This window comes from Apium graveolens, chromosome 8 (assembly GCF_009905375.1).
Source record: "Apium graveolens cultivar Ventura chromosome 8, ASM990537v1, whole genome shotgun sequence".
Lineage (NCBI taxonomy): Eukaryota > Viridiplantae > Streptophyta > Magnoliopsida > Apiales > Apiaceae > Apium > Apium graveolens.
Window position 1 is genome coordinate 178080428 of NC_133654.1, and position 26531 is coordinate 178106958.

Sequence of the window (26531 nt, forward strand, 5' to 3'; positions counted from 1 at the left end):
TAAATATCCGGAAAATATCCTGACTATACTGAATACACGTAGCACATAGCAGTTAGGGTTTATAACTAATTACACATAAATGACATAATAAAACATATAATTTATCTTTATTACAATATAATACAAGCGTAATTTCCCAGTCGTTACATGTAAGGTACAGTCCTGGACTAAAGAAGATGTTGTTATCTGTGGTTCAGTTAGATAAGGAAGTGTATCGAGTTACTTTCGGAGACGGACAATGGAAGGTTATAAATGGGAATATAGTTATTTCTCATGGAGAGAAAAAGGAGACTTTATACATTGTTGAAAAATCTAGCTATAAACCAAATGCAGTTGCTGATGAGATTGAGTCTTCAACTTTGTGGCACCAAAGGCTTAGTCATATGAGTGAAAAAGGTATGAAGCTGTTAACTTCAAAAGGGAAGATTCCAGAGTTGAAGAATATGGAAGTTGGATTATGTGAGCCATGTGTTCTTGGAAAGTAGAAACATGTTACTTTTGCAAAATCAGGGAGGTCCCCCAAGGCTAAGAAGTTAGAGCTAGTTCATACAAGTGTACATGGTCCAACAATAGTTGCATCATTGGGAGGATCTCGCAACTATGATAGTTTCATTGATGATTCCACTAGAAAGGTATGGGTTTAAATTTTGAAGAATAAATCAGATGTGTTTTCTACTTTCAAGAAGTGGAGGACTGAAGTTGAAAATCAGTACGGTTTGAAGGAGAAAAGTTTGATTTCAGATAATGATGGTGAATACAGTAGTGATGAGTTTAAAAGTTAATGTGTGAAATTTGGGATTAGAATGATTAAAACTATTCTAGAGACACCACAGCAGAATGGTGTTGCAGAGCGCATAAATAGAACCTTGAATGAGAGGGCCAAGAGTATGAGATTACATGCAGGGTTGCCAAAGATGTTTTCGGTAGATGCAGTTAGCACAACAGCGTATCTCATAAATAGAGGACCTTCAAGTCCTTTGGGGTTCAAGATTCCTGAAGAAGAGTGACAGGAAAAAGAGGTAAATCTTTAACAATTGTGAGTTTTTGGTTGTGTTTCTTATGTGCGTGTTAAAGATACTGAAAGGGACAAGCTTGATCCAAAAGCAAAGAAGTGTATCTTTATTGGTTATGGCTCAGATGATATGGGTTACCATTTCTGGGATGAACTGACTAAGAAAGTCATTAGTAGTAGAGATGTTACTTTTAATGAGAATGCAGTGTATAAGGATAAGATTGAAGTCGATTCTCAGTTTACAAAGGAACAACCTGAGAAAGAGGAACCAGTGCTTGAAGATATTACAGAAAACATATCTTGCAGGAAATAGTAGCAGTTCGGAGAATGTTAATGACAGGGTTCCAGTAACTCCATAGACTGAGGTAAGAAAATCTAGAAGAAGTGTGAAGCCACCACAAAGATATTCTCCTTCATCATATTATATGTTATTGACCGAGGATGGGGAGCCTCAGTGTTATTCAGAGGCAGTACAAGTGGATGATTCATTTCAGCAGAAATCAGCCATGGATGAGGAGATGAGTTCTCTTGAGAAGAATGAGACTTGGTCTTTAAAAGAGTTACCAGCAGGAAAGAATGCTTTACAGAATGAGTGGTTGTTCAGGATCAAAGAAGAACATGATGGCAGCAAGAGATACAACGAAAGGTTAGTAGTCAAGGGTTATCAACAGAAAAAGGGTATTGACTATACTGATATATTTTCTCCTGTTGTTAAGATGACTACAGTTAAAATTATGCTAAGTATTGTGGCTGCAGAGGAGTTACATCTAGAGCAACTAGATGTTAAGACCGCGTTCTTATATGGTGATCTTGAGGGAGACATCTACATGGTTCATCCAGAGGGATTTCACGTAGCTGGGAAAGAAAACCTTATTTGCAAGCTTATAAAAAGCATGTATGGTTTAAAGCAAGCACCAAGACAATGGTACTTGAAGTTTGACATCTTTATGATGAAGAATGGATACACGAGGAGTGCTATGGATCATTTTTGTTACTTTAAATAGTTTGATTCATCTTATATCATACTGTTATTGTATATTGATGATATGTTGATAGCAGGATCAAACATGAGGGAAATTAACAAGTTAAAGAGACATATGTCTTAGGCGTTTGAGATGAAGGATATAGGTGCACTAAAATAGATACTTGGTATGCGCATTATAAGGGATAAAGCTGAAGGTACTTTAAAATTATCTCAAGAAAAGTATGTTGAGAAATTATTGCAGAAATTCAGTGTCCAGGATGTGAAGACCAGAAGTACACTGTTGGGGAGTCACTTTAATCTCACAAAGAAGTAAATTTTATCTCACAAAGGAGCAATCACCTAAAATGGATGAAGGAAAGAAAGATATGGCTAAAGTTCCTTATGCATCTGCAGTTGGCAATTTAATGTATGATATGGTGTGTACAAGGCCAGACGTTGTCATTCAGTGGGAGCTGTTAGCAGATTTATGTCTAATCCAGGAAGAGAGCTTTGGGAAGAAGTAAAGTGGTTGTTACGCTACTTGAAAGGCACATCCAAGGTTGCACTATATTTTAGTAAGAAAGATGTTATCTTAGAAGGGTTATCTGATGCAGATTTGGGTGAATATTTGGATACTAGAAAAAGTACAACGGGTTATATTTTCACTTTGGGTGGCACCACATTTAGTTGGATGTATCGACTTCAAAAGAGTGTTGCTCTTTCAACCACTGAAGAAGAATATATGCCTATCTATGAAGCTAGCAAGGAGATGATTTGGTTGAAGAATTTTCTTGAGGAGTTGGGCAAGAAACAGGCGGACAGTGCTTTGTATAGCGACAGTCAGAGTGCTATTCATCTTGCGAAGAATCTCGTGTTTCATGCTAGGAGGAAGCATATTCAGCTGAGATATCACTTTACAAGAGAGTTGATAAACAATGATACTTTGTCCTTGAAGAAAATCCTTGGTTCAAAGAATCCTGCAGATATGTTGACTAAGGTGGTTACGAATGAAAAGTTGAAGCTTTGCGTAGCTTCAACTGGCCTTCATAATTGATTGATGAGAAGGCACTGCACTAGTTAGAGTTATTGATTGAAGAATTTATTTTACTAGACTTACAAGAGTGAAGTGAAGATTGGCCAAACTCCAAGTGGGAGATTGTTGGGTTTGTGGAGTCTATTAATTAAGCCCATGAAAATAGACTATTCAGATTAGTTTATGGATTAGTCTACTTTTCAGATTTGGACTATAATTTTGATTTAGGCCTAGTTTATTCTCTTATAAATACTCATGTAATTGTAAAATCATAACACAATAAATTATGAGATATCAATACAAAATTAGTGCGGCTTGTGGAGTAGGAATTTTCGAACCACGTAAATCTTTTTCTTGTGTGATTATCGTTTATTTTCTTATTCTTGTTTATTTGCTTTGGGTTTTGCTTTCGTTATTGTATACTCAACAATTAACAAGAAAAATTCTCTAGTTTTGGATAGTGGATGTTCAGGACACATGACTGGAAATAAATCCCTGCTATCAGAGTTTAAGGAGGAGGCTGGCCCAAATGTTTATTGTAAAAACCCAAACTTTTTACATCAGTAAAAGACTTTTTGAATAGTAATCTTACGGTTTAATAAAAACTTTTACGACCACACCCTATAAGAGTATTTAATTTAAGTTTCCAAGTTGATATTATGATTATACGTAACAAATGAGTGTATGTAAAAGTTGTCAGTTTTTGGAAAAAACCAGTAGTTCAAATGAACTTATTTTATGAGCCATCGAGGAATAAGAGAATTACACCACGACCAAGAGAATCATGAGAATTGGAATCCCATAAATTATAACCTAGTATGAGTACTGGAAATGGTAAGTATTTATGATTAGCGGAATTTCGACGTAGCATTTACGAGAATTGATTTAAACATATGTAATGAATGCAGGATAATGTATGATGGCAAGAAAGTGACCAAGTGATAACCTAGTAAAATTAATTATTTATAAATTTATCCAACAAGTAATAACTTAGGAAGCTAGTTAAAAATATAAATTTTAATGAACATGAATTCAAGGATCTTATCATGCAAGCCTTGACAAATTAGGCACCTAACTAAATCTAACCTTGGAAAATTGGGTGAATCTTGTCCTACACACTTTCTACATTCACAAGAAACCTATTTTCCACCACACTTTCAAGAAGCAATCCAAATTCACTCTCTTTCTCTCTCTATTCAAGCTTCAATTCGAATTTTCAAGAACTAGGAAGTAAGAAAAATTCAAAACCTAAGTTCTAGAGCTTTAAAAATGAAAACCAGTTAACCACATCTCCTCCATATCATAGGTAAGGCTTGTACCAAATTTCAAGATCATTAATTAAATTTTCAATTTATGAAAAATGTTTGAAGTTGAGGGTGAATAGTAACTCCGAAATTACTAACTTGTTTTCTTGTTTTTTCATGGAAGTTTAAGGCTCCTAAAGCTCTACCAATGTCTCATAAAGTATCTTAGGACTTTATTAAGTAGTAACAAGCTTCAAGAAAGGTATAAACATCATCCACCCATTGATTTACTTGAGCTATAAGATTGAGTTTGAGTTATGTTTGAGTATATGTTGATTCATTTAGTTTGGATTGTAAAAAGTTAGTTTTTGATGGTTGATTCTTTTGAGTTGATGTTGGTAAATTTCACCTAGAGTTTATAAACTAAAGTTGTAATAAATATTGAGGATTTGAGTATTGGGTTGTTGGTAAATGGATTTAACGTAGTTAAACCGGAAATTGTTACTCGTATAACCGTTATAATATCTGTTTGTATTTATGACCATTTTAAGCAATAAATACAAACTATAAATTTAATATTTGTTAACACCACTGTACATGGATGTAAAGGTTTTGTTTTCTAGTTTGTTACCATATAAGGATCATGCTGAGACGATTTACGGATTATGAGAAAAGTTCATTTTAGTGAATGTAGTCGAGAAAACCAAACTGCTACTTAGTGCTGACTTTGAGGGTATAATTGAGGCCCTTAAACATTATTTAAAATTTTTAGCTTAATTTTACAGAGGAATCCCTCTTTAAAATTTTAGCTAAAGAGTTAAATTTTTCGATTTTATAAAAATGTCGGAGCCGAGGTTGCGCAAGGAGTGATCACCAAAAATAACTGCTCCTTAAAAACTGCTACTTCGGGAAATTTTCCCTTCTGCCCAGAAAATTATTTTTGAATCATTTATTCTAAATGTTTTCTAGATCGTGTACGCGAAAACGGTGCATTGATTGAGTTAACGGTTTGAGAGAATTCAACATTTTAGTGAAAGCATTATGAACAGTAAAACTCCGTAGTTGACCAAACTTTTAAAATATTTTTCACCTATTTAAATTCATATATTCAAAATGAAAATTTTATGATAAATATTAAAAACACTCAAGAGACTCCTCAAGGTGGTTTCATAGTAAAATATTAAATTTTCGATATATTAAAAATGTTAGAGTGCGAGTCACTTAACAGTAATATTTGGTAAAGTCAACTCTAGAAGACCACTTTGACCGTCCATTGCGACCAAGGGTTTATAGTTATTTCGAGTAGGGCGAATATCGTAAATTGTAAAGTATTACACTTATTAGTAAAATAAGTCATTAATGGGATTAGGAATACTGATTAAGATTATGATATTTGTTGATTAAAAAACTTGGAACGAGTGGAAATCGGAAACGTATCTTGGACTCCAAGCAAATTTACAAACCCTAAACTTTCAAACTGTTGTGTTGTGTTTATTTTTTAATAACTGCAATATATGAATGATACTGCTTAATTTGTTTTACCAAACAAGAAAGTTAATGCTAGCGAGTAGCATGGTTTATATATTATAGACCAAAAGTCATTTGGTATGTATTATTTAAAAACCTGGAAGTATTCCAGAGATGTCCTCCTGATTAGTATTAAATACCTCGAATTTATTTAAAACGATTTCCAAATATCTTATTCCCTCAACTTATATAATTATTCGAACAATGAATATTATATCAGATATTCATTTAAAAAGAAGAAGTATTCTCCGACTAGTACTTTATTAATAATATCAATTATTTAATATTTACTTAAAATTTAATTTAATTACTTAGGCATAATCAGTTGAGGAATATTATTTTAAATATTTTTTTTATATAGAATTATTCAAGATTTAATTATTTAATAATTATTTTTTAATTATGAAATATTTATTAAATAATTTAATATGATTTAAAGTTCATATAACCTAATTTAAATATTTTATGAGTATCGGAAAATCATTCTAGCACTTTCAGATCGTCGAAAAATATTATCTCGACATATTTTAAAATTTTGACTATAATATCAAAAGAAACTCCCCCTTAACTATTTATCTGTTGACAACGGTCAACTCACATTATCATATTACTTTCTCCGAAAATTCTCGGAAGTATGTATATATATATAAATATAAATATATATATATATATATAAATATATATATATATATAGCGGTGTGTACCTACCAACAAGCAATATGATTGGGGAACAATATAAATTTCAAATATATGATAGGATTCTTAAAGGATAAGGTGTGGGTAGACTCCAGTACTTTGTGTACTGGGGAGACAATCAATTTAATTCCGCATGAGAAAGTACTATGTATACTGATGGATATGCGAAGTATGCAAAATATACCCGCGAGAAAGGGGAAGCATATAAAGCCCGAATGCAGCAGTGGTGACAACCAGGAGTAAGGAAGTCGTCCCTCTACTAGTAGAGAACAATAAATATTTACCGTTATACGACTGAACATTGTAACGATTGGGAATTTTCGCGAATTAATTATGCGAATAAATTTCAATTATGTGAATTATGTGTTATTATATAAAAATGAAAATATGTAAATAAATATTATATTCCAGTTTGACGTGTCAGCTGGTATAAAGAGAATGATCGTGAAGCGTAGTTGAAAACGCTCAGCATCGGGCCGTCATGTAAACCTTATTTTTGACTTGGTTTCCTTGCATGCATGTAAAGTCCTAAATGTAATCAAGTTATATTTTGTTTAGTTTGGAAAGAAGATGTGTTAAATGATTAAATCATGGGTATAATTAAGTTGGATTTGTAATTTAGAGTATTGCATGTTGAGTTGATTGATTGCATATCGATTCTACAAGTTGTTTTATTATTAATTGGGTTATTGTTTAATTTGGAAATAGAATTTGATTTATATTGAATATGTGAGTAAATAAGTATGAATAAGTTTAGTTTTTATTATTAAAAGCATGGATTTCGTTCGGTTTTCAAAGGAATAAAATATTGGATATATGCATGTTAAGATTTTGTTTAAAAATAATATTTTGGTTCGGTTTTTGATTTAAAAGAAATGATTTTAAGAAGTGTTCTTGTTTGGAATGGATTAAAATAGGTTTAAATTGTAAATGGAACCTTGCATGTCGATATTTGATAAATTATTTGAGTTTTGTTGAAAAAGCCGAATGGTATATGGTATTAAAAAGGGTTGATTCAAGTTGTTTGGTCAATTTGATTTTAGAGTCTAATTATATGGTTTGTCTAAGATTGATTTGGTGTTTAAAAGATGTTTGGTTAGTTGCATGTCAATTTAAGTGGTTTCTTGTTGATTTCTTGGCTTGGTACCATTTGTTTTGGTCCGAATTTTATAGTTAAAATGAAGGAATTGTTGTTTGGTTGTTGAGTTATTTAGATCATGATTGTTTTGTTAAGATATAGATTTAAGTATACAAGTATATACTCGTTATGTGTTATATGAGTAGTCTATGATTATGCTTGAATATACGAGTTAAGTATATAAGTATATACTACTAAGTGCTATGTGAATATTCTGTGATTATACTCGTGTATATAAGTTAAGATTTAATGCAAGTTGAGATAATCGTTAGACGTTCAGGGAACGTCGAGTGCGAATAAGTATCTAATTACAGATTATGTTTTGGATTGTAGATTCAGATAGCGGAGGTATTCAGGATTGTAGGTTCAAATGGTGGAGGCATTCAGGCTAGAAAAGGGAAAGGAAACTTAGGTGGCAGTAGATCAGCTTCAGTAGTTCAGTTTTAATTTCAGTAAAGCAGGAAAGCGATTTAAGGCAAGTAAATTTGCCTTGTCTTAAGAATTGATATTGCTAATGCCATGATAAAGTAGTGATTCTTTTTTTATACTTGTGATAAACCTGTTATTGATTTCTAAGAAACCCTAATATTGATTCTTGTGATATCTTGTTATTGAATCATGTTCGACCGTTTACAACCACTTGATTGATTCATACCCGATTACATTGCCTATTTCCTTTGTCACTCTATGATCTCGTAAAACCTAAGAGAACCTTTATTAATTCCCTTATGAAATGTCTTGAGTAACCTTAATTCTTCATTAGTTTGAATACCTTTACCTTGATGATTAATTCTCTTGAATACCTCAATCTTGATTTCTAGTATTGCTTCAATAATTCCCTATATTGACCATTACTTATAATTTGAATTCCTTGAACTACATTTATTTGATAACTATCCTTTATTTCCATATACATACTTTGTAACTGGATGTACGCCATGTACTATACTTGACATCAGACACCCCTACCTTTTCCGATTATCGTTATAACTCTTCTTCAATACTTCTACCTCAGTTGTTGAATCATTGATATTCATCCTTGATGACCTCTTTAGTATGAGGATAGTTCTTCTCTTGATAAGAATCTCGTAATCCTAATCCTCTGATTGTTGATCATAGTCTTATTGTTTAGAATCTTTAAAGATTGATCTTTAAGAACTTTTATAATGTTATTCTTTCTGGAATCTAATTCTTATAAAAATGCAAAGTTTTTAAAAGTTGAATTGCCAAAGGGGCAAAATGTTTTCTTGAGAATTGCCAAAGGGGCAAAATGTTTTCTTGAGAATAGTGGATCTGGACTAAGATGCATGTCCTTTCCATACTTATTATTTGAGGCTTAATAGCTGCCTCGGGATCCCACCAATATTGTTTAGAACCCAGCGAGGTTCGGGATTACTTCGCGGCTGATCACCGGCTGTAATCCGTAGCGTCATAAAATGATTTTGAGCCATGATTTGGTTAAAAAGTTTTGTTTGAATAATGATGCCATGATACCATATATCTTGTTCTATGATATTATTATGCTTTTCTGATATGATTTCTGCTATTAAATTGCGATGAATGTCGACTTTCACCCTATCTTGATCCTTGATTCTTGAAAGCCCAAACCTTCCTTCATAACCTTTGTATAGCCAAAGATAGAAATCTGCCACCTAGAGATTTAAAAGTAGAACGCCTCATATTTTGCTATTGTTATTATTATTGCTTTATAGAACTGCTATGTAGTTACTTGCTGAGCTTTTGTGCTCATTTATATTTTCTTTGCTCTAACCATGGCAGTTAAGAAACAATATGGCCAGACTTAGGCGCTCAGCTTGCATGAGCGTTCCTGGGAGTCCCTACTGTGTCATAGGTTTCCAGGTGCTAGAGCAGGTAGCAGTGAGTGTGAGCATGTGTAGTAGTGGGAAGGATTCTTTAAGTTAGTTCAGATACAATGGGTTATCTGTCGGTTCCATTTAGGAATTGAATGAAAGTGAATTCAATAATATTTTGGGTTGTAATATATTTATTTTGGTTGGTAGTTGCAATCTTGTCTCAAACTTAATCCTGTGTAGATCCTGTTAGTAGCTAATCAGAGTTTAATATATCTGTTGATATTATTAATTTAATGGTGTGTGAGTCCTCATTTTCTTACCCCGAGATTGAGGTCATCACAAGTTTGGTATCAGAGCTACAGGATCTAGTCCCTAAGAAAAGTTAGGATAAAGGGTATTTGTGAAATTATATTGCGAGAGTGTTCGACTCATATAGAGTTGAGTTAGACTATTAGGTATAGTCTAAGTGAATAGGATTAGAGTGTGAACAGAGTTAAGGCTTTGAGTCAGTTGGAGGTTTATTTAACCCTAATGTTATATCGTGGCTGATATTTTATGTCTTCACTCAGGAACCTAGTTCAGACGATAGCGGTTTTATTTCAATTTATGGTTGATGTTGATACTTAGGTTGTTGTTAAATATTAAAAGTGGTATTAATATAGATGATTAATGTTAACTTCAGTATGGGATGTTGTGAGTATCAAAGTTCATATTGATATCTAATTTGATATGACATCAAAATGAGTATTAATATCAAGAGTTGAGAGCTTTGGTGGATAAATTAGCTCGTGAGTCTAGACAACAGACTTTAGTGTTGGAAGACGAGTGGATAGTTCGTGTTAAGATGGTGGAGCAGTTTGTCGGAGGAGATTGGACGAGGGACCATCCACTAGTGATGCAGATGCTGAGGACCGGAGGGTTTATAAGATCATTCGTTAGATGTAGTCCGTATTGAGAGGGATCTTGGATAGTTAGATGGTGATGACCATATAGGACCTTTGGTAGAGCAGTAGTTGTCAATGTTGTTGTATTATGTTTGGTTTTCTATGGTTGTAGTCAGTAGAGGTTAGGTAGAAGTTGAGGGTAGGAAGGGGGATGTTTTCTAGTTTTTCCTCTATTTTATCCTGCTGTATCATTGTACCTTATGCCCGAACTTATTGTACCTAAACTTCTTTATTATGCACTGTTGAAGCCTTATATAAATCTTTCACCTTGTAAACCCTGGAAATCTTTATCAACTCTTTTACAGACCATGTTTTTAAATACCTTGTAAATCATATCTTGTACCATGTGAGGACCATAACTGAGGAGCGAATTATGTAGTAATAGGATTGCATGTGCAAGTGGGTAAAGCTTAAAACCCACAAATGGTTTCAAAAAGAATATTTTTATTATTATATATGCCATGATATCGTATTACTAAATGATTGCTCAATTAGGATTGTAAAGAATGGTCACATCACCAAACCACCAATCAAAAACTCAAACCCAAGACCAAGAACTAAACCAAGATACTCCTATGATGAACCGACTTGTTCAAGTTTTGCAACAACATGTAGCCCCTAAAGTCAGAAACTTCAAAATTTTTAGTACGTGCATCCCCCATAATTTGTAGGATTTCCAGAACTGATTATAGCTCAGTCGTGGTTGAGAGAAATTGAAAAGCGTTCGAGTTAGCGGAAGTTAAGGATGAGAAAAAGACGTAGTACGCAAGTTATTACCTTTAGGTTGAGGCAAGTTATAGGTAGAAATCTTCAAAGGTGCTGCTTGAAGGAAAAGTTATAATCTGGGAGAAGTTTACGGAGATGTTTTAGAGAAGTATTTTCCAAATTATATTCAAGACCAGTTGGAGATGAGGTTTCTGAATCTGAGATAAGAAGACGTGATTTGTTTTAAGTACAATCAAGAAGGTCGCTATTCGATGGAATCCCCAAGTAAAGCAGGGAAGCCGGAATTGACTTATTTTAAATATGGAAAGGTGGGCCATATTGTAAGAACCCTGATTTTTGTAATATTTTAAAACTTCTGTGAATAGTAACTTGAGCTAATTAAGTAATACGTATGGGGATCATCATTAAATGAATAGTGGAATTTTGAGAATCCGAGATCATATTCTTGTTTATCGAGGAAAATAAGTGAATGTAAAAGCCGACGGAATTCGAAGATTCACAATTATACTACGTGTTTTCGTATCCGTAAAGAATGGCGTAGAACCGGGAATACTACGTGAAATAAATAATATATCAAGGTATTTCTATGATCAAGAGAAGGAATGGAATTGGTTATAGGATTATAAGCGATAAAAGAAATCGCTACGAAACAAGTCGTTATACGTGGAAACTATCGGAATGGAACGACGATTGCATTTACGATAAATAAACGAATGAGAAATTAAATCCCATGCAAGTTGGCCATGCATAACCAAGTCCTAACTAGTAGTTAGGAGTGCAACTAGATGAGTAGAAGCTAACTAGAATAGTTAGTGGAATAGTGTTGAATAGTGATGGGAGACAACAAGTACACAAGCCATACTTCTCCCTTTTCTCACTTCACCACACAATCAAACCAACCCATACCTTTGCCAAATTATTGTCAAATCTGCTGCATACATCCCATATATTCATTATACACTCCCAAACTTTAGCCACAAAAGAAAACAACCACTTTTCCCTCACTTAAAGCTCTCCCATTTTTCATTCCAGCAGTTCGGATTTTCTGAGCAAGGGAGAAAGAAAAATTCATAACTCAAAATATACTCATTCAAATATCATGAAATTTTTACCATAGCTTTTCTATATCATGGGTAAGCTTCGTACCAAATTTCAGCCTCAAATTAGTTTTTTTCAATTTTATAAAAATGTTTGAATGAGGTGCTGAAAGGTAACTCCGAAATTTTAACTTGTTTCTTTGTTTTGTTTCTTAAGGATCTAGCCCTTCTAAGTGTTTTCTAAGAAAACCAAGCCTCAATCATCCTAGCACTAACCTTCCTAGTATCCAAGAAGGTATAACTTTCAACCTTTTAAGGTTTTATGGTTGAATTTAAGAGTTATGTTTGTTGTAGTGTTAAGATCCAAAGGATTGTGTTTGTTTGAGTTTGTATTGATTATGTTCTTGCTAAAGACTTGAGATGTTGAGTTGTAATCCATGTATGTGGTACTATATAGAGCATATAAGGTTCATGTGGGTGGATCTTGAGAAGTACTTGTGTTTATGATGGTTATAGGTAGTGATTGTGTTAAGATCAAGTAGTAGAAATTGAGTTTGGGCATTCTTGCACTTGATCTGTTTTCTGCAGGACATTCGGCCATGAAAATTGTTAAAATTTGAAAACCACTGGCCATGAGAAGATAGATATTGTTTTTTTGTTTCTATACATGTGTAGATCATCATGAGGAGATTTACGGTTTAGGAGTTATGGTCGTTTTAGTGTAAAACATTTATGCGATTAGCCAACTGCACTTAAGTCCACTTGCATGGTGATTTTGAAGGACTTAAAATAATTTCGAGATTCTGGAAAAATTATGAAAAATGGATATGATAGTAGAGAAGACTGTCCAAAAAGAATTTTGAGAAAATATTAATTTTTAGATTTTATGAAAATATTTTGGTAAAGCGAGCGCAAGCGAGAAACGCATAAAAACCTAGTTTTGACGCGCGTTTTCTCACGTTCGAGCTTAAAACTCGAAATGGACTTTCTAAAGCGAACGATCGATTTCAAAACTCGACCATGTTATAAAGTGAGAATATAAGTGTTGAGAATGTGACGATCGGAGATTCGTTATACTTGAGTAGTTGCGAAAGTTGCTTAATAAAAGCGAGACGTTAATCGCGTACTAACTTAGACCGTTGGTTCTTGTTTATAGATCGCCAACCAAACACCAGATACCATACCACTTCGATTACTCGAGGCAAGTTTTCGAAACCTTATCTCATAATATCCATGCTATATACATACTGTTGTGATATTGATGTCATGATTTACAGTTCAAATATATATGCTTGTCTATGATATCAATGCATACGAATTATGCGATTGTTTACGAAAACAAATTTCGTTTTACACGAGTATGAGAAATTGAAACGTATTTCAAATATAATATAGGTTAATGGGAGTTGGAAATATTTTAATAACGATTGAATTCCGGAGAGAGCCGAACGCGAACGATTTCTATTTTGATAAACAAAGTACGTTCGCGTAATTTATATATCAAGCGAACGATTGAGATTTTGACTTAAACTTCGAGAAATATTGGTTTATTCATTTAAGGGACACCCTTACTTGATTGATTATTTTATAAAGCGATACTTAAGGGATTATTAAATATAAAGAAAGTATTTAAAAATATACTGAATAGTTTATAAATCATTTCACGTTATTTAATAAAGATTTAACTATTCAAAGAGCAATTATAGGATACCAAATCCTGTTATGATTATTTGATTAAGGTGTCTCCATTCGTTGGACCTTATTCAGAAATATTTTGTATTTAAGGTTTTTTATTAATTCATTGAACCTTAATTAGAAATACTCTGTACTTAAGATTTTATCAATTTATTGAACCTTATACAAAGATGTTTTATTTATAAGATTTTATCAATTCATTGAATCCCTCTTAAATTATTATGAGACCTTAGATATTTAATATCTTCGGACTTCTAAAAACTTATTTAAAAATAGATATAGTTCCCAAAGGTACTTTCTAAATTATTCAAAAATCTTGAAAGAGATTAATCATTTGAAACGTATCAAAACCTTAGGGAACTTAGTCTAGAAGCATAAGAGTTTTGCTTCCTCGTTCAATAAAGAACAAGTGAGTAATATATGTGTCACCCTACTACAGATAGGGATTTGAAAATGATTTTAAATTCAAAACTCCGACAACTCCCAAAGATCAATTGAGTTAAAAGTGATGAATAAATCATCTTATTTACAGGTCAACTTTTAACGACCTATTCCTTCGAAAAAGGATTTTGAGCAAAAGATATAATTGTTTTGGGACTGGAATGTGGCCTGCCCGGCACGGAGTGGTATCGGGCAGTGACCAGGCGCGGAGTGGCGCATTATGCAAGCGCGGAGTGGCGCATTGTACGGTTATATGGTCTATGTGACCATTGACTTTCGGACTTGCACGACAATGGGCAACCACCGTGTAGTGTCTTGATGAGCCCAAAGGCGGCTAGGTTTGTATTCCTTCTACTAGTAGAGAAAATTTCGTATTCGGCTGATCACCGATACGTGGTTTATTCCAGTATAGTCCCTTTCTTCCATTTTGGAAAAACTGTTGTGAAATATACAACAGAGAGCCGATAAGGCTGAGTTTTAAACAAGGATATTGATGAATATATATCAAATCCATTTGAGAAATCTGCCGATAAGGCTGAGTTTAAATAAGGATGTTGATGATTATATATCAAATCCATTTGTGAAATATGCCGATAAGGCTGAGTTTTAAATTGGGATGTTGACGAATATATATCACACCCATATGAGAATCTTGGTTCGAGTAACATCTTGAGATTTTGAAATAAAATGAGTACGAGTATAAAATGATTTTGAGAAAGAGATGAATACAAGTATTCATTGGATATACTATTGTAGTTGATTTTGAGAATATTATAAATTTGTTAAGCATATAAACTTCCAGAACGCTTTGGAGATACAAAGTATAATTATTGGTTTTATTTATCCTTACATACTTAATTATGGGGATTTATACCTTGCTGAGCTATAATGCTCACCCTTGCTTTTATATATCATATCACAACAGACTACCAGCATGGATCAGACCAGGACTGCTGTCCGTAGACGGGTAAGGAAAGCTCGTGAGTTCTGTAGGCTTTTTGTGCGCTAGCCCCGTCAGGTAGATAAGTGGAGATGATTTATTTGCTACTGTTTCCAAGCGTATAACCTGTGTGTATGTGAGTTTGAATAAAAGGTCGAGTAATATTGTGAAAAGAGAATTATTTAATTAATAAGTGATCGTAACGACCCGAATTCACAACCTTGGATTTGGGGGTGTTACAGAAATGGTATCAGAGCCAAAGGTTATAAGTCTTGGAAACAGTAAAAGTAAAATGGGTAGATTGAGGATCTAAAAGTTAACAAGAACTCTCATCGAGTTCGTAGTCGGATTACTATGGAGTAGTCGTGACGGTAGTACCCAAGGGGACCTTAGCCTTAAGAGTTGAGGCATTGGTTGAGTTATTAACAGTCGATTGAAAAGCCAACATTAAGGGAAGAGAATGAGTTGTAGCACTCAGAGAAAAGATTGCTAAGAGTTATATGCGAAAGAGAGTCCATTGGTTGAGCCAATAGAGTTTGTTGATGGACTACCAGGAGTTATGTTGAAGTGTTTATGTGAAGTGTTATACGGAAATTGATGGAATCGTTTAAGATCGACATAATGAGGAAAGGAGAAAATTGTACATGATTTTTTTTATAATGTTGATATAGAAGTGGAGCTAAGTCTCTGGAGAAAGCGGGATGAAGACGATACCCCAATACCATAGGTTGATTGGAAAACCCGAGTCTTGCCACTCATAGCTCTTTATAGAGTGTCCTTGAGGAGACATATTAGGCAAGAATCAAGATGCTTAATTCTTTTACTATTAAGGTTATTACGTTACCTGAATTGGTTGAAAGTATTATTCCGATAATAAGGGTTCAATACATGACGAACAGCGATTCTACCAAGAAGGGTATTCGCTATACCATTGAGGAATCTATGTCCTATAAGGAAGATTTTAGCGTGTCCCAAGATGAGAATGCTATGCGATAATACGAAATCATTTCGTCCGTTAAGCCATTATGGTTCGACACGGAAAGCGAGAATCGACAGAATAATTTCTGAAAAGTTTCATGCTCCTGCAATCAACGCAGCAAGCTCCGAACTACTGGAGGAGAAAACCAATAAGTCTGACGCAGAATTCCAAGAGTGGGATGTCACTAGGAGCTACGTGTATATTCTCGGCAGGATGTCGTCTTTTGTTAACGCATCAAATCAGGTGCGTGGGCACAACGTTGCGAGTAACTAAAGAGGAATGAAGAATGTATTTGTGACAAAGTGAGTTATTAAGCGACTTTAACATAATGAGTAGAGACACGAATAATGTTATATTGGTGATCTTTTATAATAGCATAACGATGCCACCCCGACATATTGGGAAACTAGAGCAAACCCTGCTGAATTGGTAAACCAAAATAACCAAGAACACGAGGAAGTCGAATATAATGAATTCGGCTTAGAGGATTACAATGAAGAAGAAACTATGGATACTAACGAGGGGGAAGGCCAGAGAGGAAACCCCATGGACCAAATTATGAATCTTCTTCGAGAGAATTTAAATTGTCACCCTCAACCCAGGTGGATCATGTTCCAGTTACTAATGTCTTTAAGGCCTTTAAGTTGTTAAAACCCCTAGAAATTTCAAGGGATTGCTAACCTGTTAAGGCCAGAGCTTGGCTGAAAGAAATGGAAAAGAGTTTTGAGATAGTGCCCATAGAAGAGACGCAAAAGACTGTGTTCACCAGTTATGTGTTAAAAGGAGAAGCAAATTATTAGTGGGAACCTAAAGGAACCCTGGAGACTGATGTGATTATCACATGGGGAAAAGTATTTCCCAGGTTTATGGAGGCTCAGATGGAGTTGAAGTTTCTAGAGATTAAGTAAGATAAGATGTCAGTGGCTGTGTACAAAGCCAAATTTATTGAACTGTCGAGATTCGTGCCGGAGTTTGTGAACACGAAAGAGAAAAAGGTGAGGAGATTTCAGCAAGGGCTGAAACAATGGATTCAGGATCGAGTGTCATTACTTGAGATAACAGACTATGTGCAAAAAGGCCTCGATTGTAGAGGCAGAGAGTGAGCAAAGTCAAAAAGAGGAAGAGAGCAAGAAGAGGAGTTCGGAAGCCAAGGCGGCAGAGCGATAAACAGAAGTTTCCGATTAGGACTGAGAGGGGAGTGGTGTCCCAACCCGCAGTGGGTACCAGGTTCGCCACTACCGTAGCTGGCGGAAATAGCTTTAGCGAACCGGTAAGCAAGAGTATCACCCAGGGAGGTGGTCAATATAGGACTACGTTTCATAACCAGTTTCGGTCACCCCTACCAGATCATAAGTTATGTGGGGAGAAACATCCCGAGGTATGTAATGTGGGAAAAGAGCTACTGAGGTGCTTTAATTGCAACCAACCAGGACATTATTCTAGCAACTGCCCCAACCCAGCTAGGGCGTGATAGCAGGTAACCTTTTACTCAATTTGGTTACTGCAAATATTCTGTTTAATTCTGAAGCAACTAAGTATTTTATATCGCGAGATTTTTGGCCAAGTTAAAACTTAATGTGATTCCAACGCGAGAATTATTGCGAATAAAAATAGTGAATCGAGAGGTTGTTCCAATTAATGAGATTCATCTAATCTGCAAGTGGGAACTAGGAGGGAAGGACTTTAAGTTGGACTTAATTCCTTTCAGGCTGAGAGAATTTGGTGTGGTCTTAAAAATGGATTGGTTATCGAGCAATGGTGCTCAGATTGATTATAAAGGAAAGAAAGTTAAAATCCAAATGCCGAACGACAAGGAAATTGTGATTAAGGGTCAGCGTCAGACCCAGAAATTTTTGAATACTGCTCAAGCGAAGAAATTATTGAGGAAAGATAGCAAAGCGTATTTAGCATACGTGGCGGGTACCAAGAGAGAAGCCCCGATGTATGTGACATACCAGTTGTTCACGAGTTTGAGGATGTGTTTTCCAAAGACCTTTCAGGATTATCACCTGACCGAGAGATAGAGTTCGCTATCGAATTAGCATCAGGAACGACATCAGTTTCAAAAAGCCCCATATAGGCTAGCCCCGGTTGAAATGAAAGAATTGACTTCACAGTTGCAAGAACTGTTGAATAAAGGAATGATGAGACCTAATGTGTCACCATGAGGCACACCAATATTGTTTGTCAAAAAGAAGGACGGTAGTATGCGATTGTGCACATAGTATAGGGAACTGAATAAGCTGACTATTAAGAACAGATACCCTCTCTCTAGAATTGACGATTCGTTTGACCAACTTGAAGGAGTGGTACACTTTTTGAAAATCGATCTAAGAATGGGATATCACCAACTGAAGATTAAAACAGGGGACAAATACCGTATTTCGCACGAGGTATGGACATTATGAGTTCTTGGTGACGTCGTTCGGGCCAAAGAATGCCCCAGTAGCTTTCATGGACTTTGTGAATCGAGTGTTTAAAAAGTATTGGGACGTGTGCGTCATTATTTTTTTATTAATAATATTTTAGTCTATTCTAAAATGGAAGAAGAACATGCGGAATATCTGAGGATAGTGGTAGAAGCATTGAGAAGAGAAAAGTTGTTTGCCAAATTCTCAAGGTGCGAATTCTGGCAAAATGAAGTTCAGATCTTAGGACAATTGATGAGCAGTGAAGGAGTGTTAGTTGACCCTACCAATGTTGAGGCAGTATTTCAATGAGAAAAAATAACCACACCTACGGAAGTAGGAACTTTTTGGGAATTAACTGGTTTTATGAGAGGTTCATACGGGATTTCGTTAAGATATCAGGACCTTTGATTAGGCCTACTTGCAAAACGAAAAAGGTTGTGTGGAATGAAAAATGTGAGGAAAGTTTTCAGGAATTGAAAAGAAGTTTGGTAATATCCCTCGTGCTGGCATTGCCCGATGGAAAGGGTGATTTGTGATCTATAGTGATGCGTCACATAAAGGATTAGGATGCATGCTCATGCAGCATGGGAAAGTGGTTGCTTATGCCTCATGGCAGCTGAAGGAATATAAAGTAAGATACCCTACTCATGAATTAGAATTAGCAGCAATAGTTTTGCTTTGAAAAATTGGAGACAATATCTATACAGAGAAAATTGTGAGATTTACACGACCATAAGAGCCTTAAGTATATATTTACTCAGAAAGAACTCAACAGGAGACAGAGGAGATGGTTAGAGTTAATGAAAGACTATGTCGGTGAGATTTTATATCACCCAGGGAAGGCCAATGTGGTGGCCGATGCCCTTAGTAGTAAAGAGATACTCAAGATGTTGACAACGCCGGAGGAACTAGTGAGAGAACTCGAGGAGATGGAGATAGAGGTGAAGTCACTGGTAAAGGGACTGATGGACTAATTGAGATCAAATTAGAACTGGAATTGTTAGAAAAGATGGGACATTATCAGGAAGAGAAGATGAATGAAGAGTGAGAATCTTTGACTGAGAAGAAGTCAAATGTGAGAAAGATGAGAAGGGAATTATGAGGTATGCGAACCGGATTTGGATTCTAAATGTTCGAGAATTAAAAGATGAAATTTTACGCGAAGGACATAATTCTAGATATTCAATTCATCCTGGAGGTACCAAGATGTACCGAGATCCAAAGGAATATTATTGATGACCCAACATGAAAAGAGACGTGGCCAATTGGGTCAGTAAGTGTTTGACCTGTTAAAGAGTGAAGGTGGAACATCAGCGACCGAGGGGACTCCTACAACCCTTAGGAATTCCGATGTGAAAGTGGGAACAAATAGCCATGGATTTTGTGGTAGGATTTCCCCGAGCTAAGGCTAATCGTGATGCAATATGAGTAATTATATATCGACTGACCAAGTCAGCATACTTTCTTCCAATCAAGAAAACCTACATGGTGGATAGATTAGTAGAGCTATACATCAAGGAAATTGTGATAAGACATGGAGTCTCTGTAGCTATCGTATCTGACAGAGATCCCCGATTCAACTCCAGATTTTTTTGAGGAGCTTTCAGGAATGCTTATGAACCAAACTGAATGTGAGTATTGCATACCATCCCCAAACCGATGGACAAAGTGAGTGAATCATTCAGACATTGGAGTACATGTTGAGAAATTTTGTAATTGATTTTTAAGGTTATTGAGATGAACACCTATCTTTGATAGAGTTTGCCTACAATCATAGTTATCATGCGAGTATAGAAATGCCCCCACATGAGGCGCTGTATGGTCGGAGGTTCCATTCACCCTTGTACTGGGATGAAGTTGGTGAAAGAAAGTTACTAGGTCCCGACTTGGTGTAAAGAACGAGGGACATAGTTGAGTTGATCAGAGGATGACCGACAGCGTAAATATGCCGACTTAGCACGAAAAGACAGAGAGTATGAAGTGGGTGACCAGGTATTTTTGAAAGTGTCACCATGGGAAGGACTGATGAGATTTGGAAAGAAAGGGAAGTTGAGTTCCCGATATATGGGTCCTTTGAGATTTTGTGATAAATAGAACCGTGGCATACGAATTGGCTTTACCTCCAAACCTTCAACAGGTTCATAGTATTTTTCATGTGCCAATGTTGAGAAAGTATAATGCGGATACCAAGAATATAGTGAAACATGAGTAAGTACTAGATCTGTCCTACATTGAGCAACCAGTTGAAATCATTGGTTAAAAAGAGCAAGTACTCAGGGACAAGAGTGTCAAGCTATTCAGATTCTTATTGAGACATCCCAAGGTCGAGGAGTCGACTTGGGAATTAGAGAGCCACCTGCGAGAAAGGTACCCCCATCTATTTGTGAGTTGATTCCGGGACGGAATCCTTTTAAGGGGGGGAGACTGTAAGAACCCTGATTTTTGTAATATTTTAAAACTTCTGTGAATAGTAACTTGAGCTAATTAAGTAATACGTATGGGGATCATCATTAAATGAATAGTGGAATTTTGAGAATCCGAGATCATATTCTTGTTTATCGAGGAAAATAAGTGAATGTAAAAGCCGACGGAATTCGAAGATTCACAATTATACTACGTGTTTTCGTATCCGTAAAGAATGGCGTAGAACCGGGAATACTACGTGAAATAAATAATATATCAAGGTATTTCTATGATCAAGAGAAGGAATGGAATTGGTTATAGGATTATAAGCGATAAAAGAAATCGCTACGAAACAAGTCGTTATACGTGGAAACTATCGGAATGGAACGACGATTGCATTTACGATAAATAAACGAATGAGAAATTAAATCCCATGCAAGTTGGCCATGCATAACCAAGTCCTAACTAGTAGTTAGGAGTGCAACTAGATGAGTAGAAGCTAACTAGAATAGTTAGTGGAATAGTGTTGAATAGTGATGGGAGACAACAAGTACACAAGCCATACTTCTCCCTTTTCTCACTTCACCACACAATCAAACCAACCCATACCTTTGCCAAATTATTGTCAAATCTGCTGCATACATCCCATATATTCATTATACACTCCCAAACTTTAGCCACAAAAGAAAACAACCACTTTTCCCTCACTTAAAGCTCTCCCATTTTTCATTCCAGCAGTTCGGATTTTCTGAGCAAGGGAGAAAGAAAAATTCATAACTCAAAATATACTCATTCAAATATCATGAAATTTTTACCATAGCTTTTCTATATCATGGGTAAGCTTCGTACCAAATTTCAGCCTCAAATTAGTTTTTTTCAATTTTATAAAAATGTTTGAATGAGGTGCTGAAAGGTAACTCCGAAATTTTAACTTGTTTCTTTGTTTTGTTTCTTAAGGATCTAGCCCTTCTAAGTGTTTTCTAAGAAAACCAAGCCTCAATCATCCTAGCACTAACCTTCCTAGTATCCAAGAAGGTATAACTTTCAACCTTTTAAGGTTTTATGGTTGAATTTAAGAGTTATGTTTGTTGTAGTGTTAAGATCCAAAGGATTGTGTTTGTTTGAGTTTGTATTGATTATGTTCTTGCTAAAGACTTGAGATGTTGAGTTGTAATCCATGTATGTGGTACTATATAGAGCATATAAGGTTCATGTGGGTGGATCTTGAGAAGTACTTGTGTTTATGATGGTTATAGGTAGTGATTGTGTTAAGATCAAGTAGTAGAAATTGAGTTTGGGCATTCTTGCACTTGATCTGTTTTCTGCAGGACATTCGGCCATGAAAATTGTTAAAATTTGAAAACCACTGGCCATGAGAAGATAGATATTGTTTTTTTGTTTCTATACATGTGTAGATCATCATGAGGAGATTTACGGTTTAGGAGTTATGGTCGTTTTAGTGTAAAACATTTATGCGATTAGCCAACTGCACTTAAGTCCACTTGCATGGTGATTTTGAAGGACTTAAAATAATTTCGAGATTCTGGAAAAATTATGAAAAATGGATATGATAGTAGAGAAGACTGTCCAAAAAGAATTTTGAGAAAATATTAATTTTTAGATTTTATGAAAATATTTTGGTAAAGCGAGCGCAAGCGAGAAACGCATAAAAACCTAGTTTTGACGCGCGTTTTCTCACGTTCGAGCTTAAAACTCGAAATGGACTTTCTAAAGCGAACGATCGATTTCAAAACTCGACCATGTTATAAAGTGAGAATATAAGTGTTGAGAATGTGACGATCGGAGATTCGTTATACTTGAGTAGTTGCGAAAGTTGCTTAATAAAAGCGAGACGTTAATCGCGTACTAACTTAGACCGTTGGTTCTTGTTTATAGATCGCCAACCAAACACCAGATACCATACCACTTCGATTACTCGAGGCAAGTTTTCGAAACCTTATCTCATAATATCCATGCTATATACATACTGTTGTGATATTGATGTCATGATTTACAGTTCAAATATATATGCTTGTCTATGATATCAATGCATACGAATTATGCGATTGTTTACGAAAACAAATTTCGTTTTACACGAGTATGAGAAATTGAAACGTATTTCAAATATAATATAGGTTAATGGGAGTTGGAAATATTTTAATAACGATTGAATTCCGGAGAGAGCCGAACGCGAACGATTTCTATTTTGATAAACAAAGTACGTTCGCGTAATTTATATATCAAGCGAACGATTGAGATTTTGACTTAAACTTCGAGAAATATTGGTTTATTCATTTAAGGGACACCCTTACTTGATTGATTATTTTATAAAGCGATACTTAAGGGATTATTAAATATAAAGAAAGTATTTAAAAATATACTGAATAGTTTATAAATCATTTCACGTTATTTAATAAAGATTTAACTATTCAAAGAGCAATTATAGGATACCAAATCCTGTTATGATTATTTGATTAAGGTGTCTCCATTCGTTGGACCTTATTCAGAAATATTTTGTATTTAAGGTTTTTTATTAATTCATTGAACCTTAATTAGAAATACTCTGTACTTAAGATTTTATCAATTTATTGAACCTTATACAAAGATGTTTTATTTATAAGATTTTATCAATTCATTGAATCCCTCTTAAATTATTATGAGACCTTAGATATTTAATATCTTCGGACTTCTAAAAACTTATTTAAAAATAGATATAGTTCCCAAAGGTACTTTCTAAATTATTCAAAAATCTTGAAAGAGATTAATCATTTGAAACGTATCAAAACCTTAGGGAACTTAGTCTAGAAGCATAAGAGTTTTGCTTCCTCGTTCAATAAAGAACAAGTGAGTAATATATGTGTCACCCTACTACAGATAGGGATTTGAAAATGATTTTAAATTCAAAACTCCGACAACTCCCAAAGATCAATTGAGTTAAAAGTGATGAATAAATCATCTTATTTACAGGTCAACTTTTAACGACCTATTCCTTCGAAAAAGGATTTTGAGCAAAAGATATAATTGTTTTGGGACTGGAATGTGGCCTGCCCGGCACGGAGTGGTATCGGGCAGTGACCAGGCGCGGAGTGGCGCATTATGCAAGCGCGGAGTGGCGCATTGTACGGTTATATGGTCTATGTGACCATTGACTTTCGGACTTGCACGACAATGGGCAACCACCGTGTAGTGTCTTGATGAGCCCAAAGGCGGCTAGGTTTGTATTCCTTCTACTAGTAGAGAAAATTTCGTATTCGGCTGATCACCGATACGTGGTTTATTCCAGTATAGTCCCTTTCTTCCATTTTGGAAAAACTGTTGTGAAATATACAACAGAGAGCCGATAAGGCTGAGTTTTAAACAAGGATATTGATGAATATATATCAAATCCATTTGAGAAATCTGCCGATAAGGCTGAGTTTAAATAAGGATGTTGATGATTATATATCAAATCCATTTGTGAAATATGCCGATAAGGCTGAGTTTTAAATTGGGATGTTGACGAATATATATCACACCCATATGAGAATCTTGGTTCGAGTAACATCTTGAGATTTTGAAATAAAATGAGTACGAGTATAAAATGATTTTGAGAAAGAGATGAATACAAGTATTCATTGGATATACTATTGTAGTTGATTTTGAGAATATTATAAATTTGTTAAGCATATAAACTTCCAGAACGCTTTGGAGATACAAAGTATAATTATTGGTTTTATTTATCCTTACATACTTAATTATGGGGATTTATACCTTGCTGAGCTATAATGCTCACCCTTGCTTTTATATATCATATCACAACAGACTACCAGCATGGATCAGACCAGGACTGCTGTCCGTAGACGGGTAAGGAAAGCTCGTGAGTTCTGTAGGCTTTTTGTGCGCTAGCCCCGTCAGGTAGATAAGTGGAGATGATTTATTTGCTACTGTTTCCAAGCGTATAACCTGTGTGTATGTGAGTTTGAATAAAAGGTCGAGTAATATTGTGAAAAGAGAATTATTTAATTAATAAGTGATCGTAACGACCCGAATTCACAACCTTGGATTTGGGGGTGTTACACATATGGCAAGGAACTGTAAGGAGCCTGTTGAAAAGGCAAATATGCTTTGGATTACTGGACCATCACCCTATGCAGCACCAGCAGCTCATCCAAGGGCAAGAACATTCAACATGACAATGAAAGATGTTGTGCAGAATACGGATGTGGTGGCAGGTATGCTTGATATAAACTCAGTAGAAGTTAAAGTGTTAATGGATTCTGGAGCAACTAGATCCCATATTGCTGAAAGTGTTATTGCTAGATTAAAGTGTGTTGCATACCCTCTCGAACCTAATTTGATTAGAGAAGTAGCGAATCAAGAAAGAGTTACTGCCAAGAGAATCTATCCCATTTACGATAGGATTATAGAAGGTCGGCACTTTTCCGCTGACTTAATTCTTTTTAAATTAGGAGAATTCGACGATCTATTAGGGATGGATTGGTTTTCAAACCACTATGTGCAAATCGAATGTAGAAGCAAGAAAGTGAAATTAGAGACCAAGGATGGTATTGAAGTGATATTCAAAGAAAAGAAGCAAGAGAAGAAGTTTCTAATGGTTATCCAAACGAAGAGACTGTTACGACATGGGTTTGAAGCGTATTTTGCACATGTGAAGGATGTAGAAAAGGAGTCCTTAAGGATTAAAGATATTCCAGTAGTTAAAGATTTTCCCGATGTGTTTCCAGATGAATTACCTGGACTACCTCCAAATCGAGAGGTCGAGTTTACGATTGATTTAGCTCCTGGAACGGAATCAATATCGAAAGCTCCCGATCAAATGGCGTCTGTCGAGATAAAAGAGTTAGCGACGTAGTTGCAGGAATTGCTAGAAAAAGGAGTTATTTGCCTGAGTGTATCCCTGAGAGGTGCACCAGTGCTATTTGTAAATAAGAAAGATGAAAGTATGAGGTTGTGTATCAATTATCGCGAATTGAATGAGTTGAGGAATAAGAATAAGTATCCTCTACCACGAATCGACGATTTACTTTGATAAATTGGAAGAAGCTACTTGTTTCTCAAAGATTGACTTAAGATCTGGGTATCATCAGCTGAAGATTAAGTGTACGATATACCCAAGACCGTGTTTCGAACAAGATATGGACACTATGAGTTCTTGTGATGGAATTTGGATTGACAAATGCGTCAGCTGCATTTATGGATCTCAGGAATATAGTATTCAAGGAATATTTGGATAAGTTCATGATCATATTATTTATTGACGATATCTTGATATACTCCAATACGGAGGAAGAATACATGGAACATTTGAGGATTTCTTTAGAGATTTTGAGGAAAGATAAGTTATATGCAAAGTTTCGAAGCGTGGGTTTTGGTTAAAGGAAGTTCAATTTCTTGGACATGTAGTTAACAGTGAAGGTATTAAAAGTAGAACCAGCCAAAATAGAAGCTGTGAAGAATTAGGATAGGCCTAAGACTCCTATAGAAGTCATACGCTCTCTTGGATTAGCAGGGTATTACAGGAGATTTG

At 35.2% G+C, this 26531-nt stretch overlaps 2 long non-coding RNA genes across 2 annotated transcripts; both read left to right on the top strand.

The window, feature by feature from the left end:
• The first annotated feature begins 12067 nt into the window (after nucleotides 1-12067).
• LOC141676927 (uncharacterized) lies at nucleotides 12068-13436 on the top strand. The gene is made up of 3 exons (XR_012557231.1): nucleotides 12068-12231; nucleotides 12353-12430; nucleotides 13292-13436. It is a non-coding gene; the product is annotated as an uncharacterized LOC141676927 (long non-coding RNA).
• Nucleotides 13437-21676: 8240 nt separating this feature from the next.
• LOC141676907 (uncharacterized) lies at nucleotides 21677-23045 on the top strand. Its single transcript, XR_012557218.1, has 3 exons — nucleotides 21677-21840; nucleotides 21962-22039; nucleotides 22901-23045. It is a non-coding gene; the product is annotated as an uncharacterized LOC141676907 (long non-coding RNA).
• The last annotated feature ends 3486 nt before the right edge of the window (nucleotides 23046-26531 follow it).